We start from the raw sequence: 7,898 nt of genomic DNA on the forward strand, positions 1-7,898 counted from the left end.
GTTGGTAAGTGACAGTGCAGTAGTAGAATAAAGTTTTCAAAATGCGGGGCTACTAACAGTTTTTTCAGGTGACAACATCCAGAAGCAACTCCACTGCTTTCTTTGTAAAAGGAATTTCAAGAGGCAGGTCCCCCATCTTATTTTTATATTAAAAGTGGGTTTTTTTTTTAAATATAGTAATATTTTCTAAATCACACAATAGTTGAATATTTAATAAAAATGTTTACTCCTGAGCCAGAGAAGTTAATGAAAACTGGGTAGGTGTTGTAAGTAGTTTATTATTGGGAAGTTAATAAGAGTCTAGTGTTTTAGTATAAATATTACATGGATTGGAAAATTAGGAAGCTGTGTACTTAGAAAATATGAAATGACCTTATGCAATTCTTGCACAAACCTATGATAATTAAAAGGATTTGATAGGACTAATGACCGTACTAACAGATTAATAGTGGAAAATTACACTAATACTGAATCATTGAAATAAGCCCAGTTGAAAACCTAAATCCTTGAACTAGATAAACAGAGTGAAGGTAAACATTCAGTACAGTCTACAGGAGATGAAGTACATCTGTTAGAGTTGTGTACCACTTCTAGTCATATCCTCTCCATTATTGAAAAGATGGAGTATGGAATATGTTCCTAAGTACTTACCTTACTCTCTACTGAAAGATACTAATAGGGTACAGTTTTACATTCTGACTGGTTTTGTTTGTACTGATAGGACTATATTGTACCCTATGTGGGCTGTCCCCCCAAATGTTCCCATTAGTGGATGAATAGGGTTTGTGCCTTCCTTCCATGGAAGTGGTAGAGAGAGGAGTCCTTTTCCCCAATAGCAGATTGCTTGAGATCTGCAAAGGCCTTACTTCTGGCAGGAGTTGGGAGGCAAATCAGAAGGGCTGCTGTCGCCTAAGCCTCCCCTTGAAGATTTCTAGAGTACAGAGAGGGAGAGCTGGACGTTTAGCATGTACGCTAATACTGACCTTGTCAGTGTTAAAGTCCCACAAGTCTGGAAGACGTATTTCCACTCACATTCTCTTTTTGCATATGGTTCTGAACCCTAAGGTTGGGAGCATAGAGCATAACATATGCATAGAGCATAACCTGATTGCTATGGTTGTTTCCTTCTTTAGTCTTAAATCCAGTAACCAAACAGTTTCTAGTCTGCAGAACGAATAGGTCAAGATAATTTGCAAATTGCAGTGTTGATGTGTGTGTGTGGTTGGGGAGGGGGTGAGAACTAGTCTAATAGTTACAGTAACATTAAAAAAAATACCATTAAAATGTGTGAATTAAAGGCATAATTGCTGAACTTTATTCAGAATTAAATTATTTATGGTAAATATACTGTATTACCTTTTCACCAAAGAGGAGAGATGACTTTATCATGTTAATGTTATTGTTTGCATTGGTGGAACACTTTGTTTCCATTTGGCTCTAGATAAAATACAATAAAGTATAATTGTATACTGAGATTTATTACAGAAAGGAGAAATTTAAGAGCTAGTTTGAAATTAAGTTCAGTTTTTCAAAGCGAATATTTCCAAATGTCTGCAGTGGGGAAAAGTCCAGTTAGGGGTGTGATTTGATTTCCTGATACCTGCCTGAATAAAGAGGCTTTCAAATCAATTTCCATTTCACTAGGAACCCACATGCTAGATTTTCATTAGAGTTATTGATAGCTACAGAATACGTATGTGGGTTGTTGAAAGAATGAAAAACACTTAGTAATAGCCAGGTTTGTAATATATAGTGCTGCTGTGCAAGAGGCTAATGGAGTTTGGAAGCATTTCAAAAATATTTAACATTATCCTAACACCTGAGAATAACACCTAACTATTGTGTATATTTAAGGATGTAATGGTGACAGGCTTGTGCTTCGAGAAAGAAGGGTGGGAGGCGGGGTGCTCTGAGGGAGGCGGGGTGCTGTTCCCTTTTCCTGGCACCAAGAAAGGACTCTGCACCGGTGACCCAGGACTCCCAGCATCGCCATGTGTCCCTGATGGAAATCAAGTCAACACTGGCAACAGACTCCTGGCACTACTCACTGTCACCGATGCCAAAGAAGAAACAAAACAAGGTGGACCGGGGGTGCTCTGCAACCCCAAATTCCACGAGTAATAGGGATGCTGTGAGGGTGCGACCTGTGCCAGGCCACTCTGAGGCACCAATGGCGCATGCAACACTGTCGACTCCGGCCCTGTAAAGTTGGTTGTTGAGTCCAGTGCCAGTGGACTCCCTTCCCAGGGAAAGCTACTGCAGCACAATAGCCCTGGCTCTACCATCTATGCCAGAATTTTCTGAGGCAGCGAGAGTCCTTTCTCTCCTGATGCTGCCTTCCCCAGCCATTCAGGAACTGTTGGTGGCAGCTCCAGCACCGAGGACCCAAGGCAGGCGCCAGCGAAGGGCAAGCTGGCAATGATGGCATGGCACCGGTCCCCTCCATCGCAGCACCGCTTTCTAGTACTGGTCGGCACCACCTTGGTCTCCAAGAAGCAAATCTTCCGACTCTGATTTGGAAGCCGAGTCCAATGCTTTGCGCAGGAGCAGACATGGCTCAGCTCGGCGACACCCGGAGGCAGACATGGGCCAGGGCATGATGCTGGCTGCATGGCCACCAACGCAATGGCAGCTTGCCACTGCTTCCAGACTTGATCTCCCAAGATCACAGTCTCCTACGTCACCCAAACCTCAAATCCCGCTACCTCACGGCTTGGAAGCTCCAGTTTGCAAGGTGTTCTTGAGGCGTAGGAAGCCTTCTACTAGGGCCACATATCTGGAAAAGTGGAAGCGGTTATCGGTCTGGTCGACACAGAAAACTTTTTTGCCTACGGAATTATCACTGTCCTTCATCCTGGACTACCTGCTCCACTTAAAGCAGGAATGTCTGATGGTGTCATCTATAAGGGTTCATCTGCCCACGATCTTTGTGTTTCACCCCGGGTGAATGGCCAATCGGTCTTCTCCAAAGCAATCTGTGGCTCTTTCTTTAAAAGTCTGGAACGACTGTATCCACACATACGACAGCCCCTGCCTCTGTGGGACATCAACTTGGTGCTGTCGAGGCTGATCAGACCTACATTTGAGCTGCTGGCGATGTTCTCCCTGCTTTACCTGTCTTAGAAGGTGGCCTTCCTAGTAGCCATTACTTCTGCCAGAAGGGTCTCTGAGATATGAACGCTTACCTCAGAATCACCATATATGGTCTCCTTCAAGGACAAGGTACTGCTGTGGCCACACCCATCTTTCCTGCCAAAGGTGGTCTTGCAATTTCATAGTAATCAGGATATCATTCTGCCAGTCTTCTATCTGAAGACACATGCTAATAGGGAAAAACAGAGACTACACTTGCTGGATGTGAAGCGTGCACCAGCTTCTTACAGAGAGGACCAAACCCTTTAGAAAGTCCACCCAACTGTTAATAGCTATCATGGACAAAATGAAAAGCTGACCAATCTCTCCCCAAAGAATCTTTATCATGGATCACCTGTATCCACACATATGACCTAGCAAAGGTCCCAGTTCTTAGGTTGACAGCCCACTCTACAAGAGCTCAAGCATCATGGATAGCGTTTGTGTGGCACAAGTGTCAATCCAGGATATCTGTAGAGTGGCAACATGGTTGTCGATCCACATGTTCATGACAAAAAGCAAAGGAGTACTTGTGGCACCTTAGAGACTAACCAATTTATTTGAGTATAAGCTTTCGTGAGCTACAGCTCAATGCATCGGATGCATTGAGCTGTAGCTCACGAAAGCTTATGCTCAAATAAATTGGTTAGTCTCTAAGGTGCCACAAGTACTCCTTTGCTTTTTGCGAATACAGACTAACACGGCTGCTACTCTGAAACATGTTCATGACACACTATCCTATCACTTAACAAGCTAGAGATGACTCAGACTTCAGCTGAGCAGCGCTACAATCAGCGTGTCAATGAACTCCAAACCTTCCACCTGCACAACTGTTTCAGAGTCACCTACATCAGAATGGACATGAGCAAACACTTGAAGAAGAAAAAACGGTTACTAACCATCCGTAACTGTTGTTGTTTGAGATATGTTGCTCATGTCCATTCCAAAATCTGCCCGCTTTATCCCTATATCAGAGTTAGCTGACAAAAAGGAAATTAGGGGTCGGCAGGATGCTATATACAGCACCATCAGGGTGCGACTCCAGTGGGCACCAGAGCCTACCTGACAGATACCACTGAGGGAAAAACTTTCCGATGATGGTGCATGCAGCATGTGCACACCTACATTGGAATGGACATGAGCAACACATTTCTAAGAACAATTATGGAAAGTTAGTAATAGGTTTTTATTTTTTTTCTTATTTTTTCTTTTTGGAAAATAATTCTCAAAGATAATCCAACACCTACCCGTATGATGATTTAATAGGCTTTATTTTTAGAAAATTATCATTTTAAATTACCTTGTACAATTTTAAAGTCTCTATTTCTATAGTTTATATAGTGATCATGCTCTCTATTCTTTTTAAAATATATTGAGTTTATATTATTTCCATAATAAAGGGACCTATTAAATTAATATTCTGGATAGATAGGCAGCTTTGCAACATTACTGCAATTTTCTTGTGTCTAGAATGTAGGCAGAAATTTGAGAAAGGAGATTGATTCTTTATCATGTATAGGCTTTAAATTAATTTGACAATATTTCATCATTTTTACAGGTTTATGCTAGCTATTTTCAAAGGTTTTATAGAGACATATGTACAGTCAAGATATGGTTTGAACAGACTTATTCTTGTAATAGGTAGAAGTTTTTACGTTTTTACCATACCATAAGATTGCATAGCATACAGCATTACTGAAAATATTGAATGAGTGAGGAATATGGGGAAAAAGGTAAGTCAGTAAGATGGTATATGTGCTGCTTGTCATACCTAAAATTGGGGTTAAGTTTAACAAATCTCAGCAGGAGGTATGATGCCTGCAAATGTATATATGTGTGTGTGTGTGTTACATGTGGGTTTATAGTTTCTAATATTGTGACATTTTTCCTTCAGATATTTCTGCATTTTGAATTTAAGTTTAAATAAACATATGGTAACACTTAAAGGTAGGAACATGTAAAAATGATTATTTGACAAATAATTAATAGAAATAATAGTAAATGGTACGAACTAATAAATGTTACCAGCTTTTTAATAGTTGAGCTCAACAGATAACAAATAAAATGACTATTCTACTACACTTTCATTTTAAAGTACGGTACTGAAATAATTGTTTTAAAAGTCACTTTCTTATGCAGTAGTTTTGCACGTTGGGGTGTATTCAAATTTCTATAGGCATACTTAACTGATTTACAGTAAATTCCCTCCCCCAATTTATTACACATTTTAGCAATGCAGAGTTTGGTCTGGGTGAGAAACCTTGATTCTGTTCGATTCAAACATCATGATCAACATAACTGAGTTCCTATTGCAGAATCTTTTTTATTGGTGATGTATGTGTTTTAACTCTCAGCTCCCAGATTGAATTTGCAGGCTAGCAATTAGAAAAACATTGTGTAATTGTAAGCTATACAGTTTTGATCTGAAGTCATCGATAAACAATAAACGTGGAACACTTTCCCTCCCCATAATGCAGATTTTAGAGTCCTGTTTTAGAGTAGAAACCTCACTTTAAAATATATATAATATATATATATATATAAATATAATATGGCTTTGTGCTACTTTCTATAGAATAAAACTAAACTCATTTGAGAAAAGATCTTTGGAAGGAAGAGCCTTAATTTGGTAAATAATGACAACATTGACCATTTGAGTACCCTAACACATTCATCTTTATTTAGTAAATGGGCACTCATTAGTATCTATAGGCACTCAGTGTGTTTCCTGAACTATTAGTGGAATTTTGCCTTAAACAATTCCCTCAGATTACTAGAGCATAGAACTCAAAGGGTTAGTATTTTAGAAAGATTTTTAAAAATTTACAGGTAACAAAATGAAAAGTAAGGTCTTGAGAAAATTCCTTTGCATGCTATTATTTTTTTACACTCTGGGAAGATTTACTAGTCTTCATCTGAGGTCTTGTTTTTAATTAACAGACCTAAGTAATCTACATCGAGGGAAAAAAAGAAGAAAAATCTTTGTTACCAGTATTTGTACAAAATAGTTTTTATTTAGTACAAAATTAGTGAGAGAGGTATAAATTTGTGTGTTTAATTTGATGGATGTGTCCCTGTAAATCAAAACTTACCAGGACAGTGAAGAATTTAGTAAAATGTAGTAAACTTTGCAATAATAAGAATAAAATATATATCCAGGATCAGTGTGTTTATTAACTCTTTCTATACGTTAAAGATGCACTATGCCTTTCAGAAACTGTGGAGAGGGCGTATTATTTAAACTGAAAAATTAATTGCAACCTAAAAAGTTCAGGGCGATAAAGTGTATTGTGAGAATAAGTATGCAGGTCTTAAATTACATCGGGTCTCTTTCTAATCATATTCTCTGCTCTGAAGAGATATTTGATGCTACATCTCTTTGGGAAGGAACTGTCTCCTACTGTGAATTTGTACAGTACAGTCTGGGGCCACAATCCTGAGAGAGACCTCTGGGCACCACTTTAATACAAATAATGACTAATAATAATTGATCAGCCGTAAGCCTTTTTTATTGTGAATAGTGCATCTTTAACAGTATAATGGTCCATTTTGAGGAAGAAAAGGATATGCTTTTCTGTTTGCATATTAACAACATTTCTCAAATACTGCAGGGTCTTGCTGTTACCAATATCCTGGCCTTAGATGTACATTATATTGAAATTATTATTTTTAGACGTTTACTTGCAAGTGAAATAATGCTAATAAACTGCATTATGACTGTAGAATTTGATACGAGTACTAAATAAACTCTATGAATAGCAGACTATATTTTGTTTAGTTATTTATTTTCATATGGTGGTGAAGTCATATTAAACAAACCCATGGCTCTGCATTTTGGTGTGAGCAAAAATCTGCCTAGATCCTGAAACTGTAATCTTGATTTTATATTTGGAAAATGGTGTGTAGTTGTTTGCTCAGCCAGGGCTGGAAAAACAGATCCTTTGTAGTACAGATTGGAGAAACAGAGAGGTATCAATAACTTGCCCAGCACACATGCCCTCTAATTTCATAAAAATGTATATTCCATCTTCTCAAGGCCTTGGATTTACATCTTGTGGCCCAGATAATGGAGGAGGAGGACACAGAAAAATGAGGGAGGAAGGCAAAATCCAAATCTCCTTTAACTCAGAAGTAGCAATTAAGTTAGCAGCCTCATTCTCACCTATCTCCTGTAAACAGAGGACTTAAACAGCCCTTTCCTAGTCTTGTAAGATTTTTTGAGACTGGTAGCAATTCATTGGAACTTCTTTCCTGGAAGACAATTACAGATATAAGCACCCTATTAGGGGAAGTTGGTTGCAGATGGAACACCTTTGTGGAGAGCCCTCCATAAATTTGAATAAGCAACCACATTTCTTGCGGGTTATATGAGCCCCCAAACCTTTAGAAGATAATCATATTAAAACAACCTGAAATTGAACAGAATGTGCACACAACCCTCTTAACAGGCCCCAGATCGGCTTCTTTGAAGAATGGTCTCTAGGAAAATATTTAAAATCTTGACCACTATGATGTATCAAGTTTGACACATCCAGTCAACATGAACAACATCCAACTTGAACAATGTGAACAACTGCTCACTTCTTCTGAGACACAGATTTTAAGGGGAAGTTCATATCGGTGATTTTGGGTAACATTTCTGACCAGAATGTTGTCATTTTTTAAATTTATTTTAACACATTTACAAAACAGGAACTTCACTACTAACGTTGAACTTTCAAGAAATCAGAGCATTTGGAAATATGAAAATTCAGTTAAGGCACACA

This window comes from Lepidochelys kempii, chromosome 8 (genome assembly GCF_965140265.1).
Source record: "Lepidochelys kempii isolate rLepKem1 chromosome 8, rLepKem1.hap2, whole genome shotgun sequence".
In the NCBI taxonomy this organism is placed as follows: Eukaryota; Metazoa; Chordata; order Testudines; family Cheloniidae; genus Lepidochelys; species Lepidochelys kempii.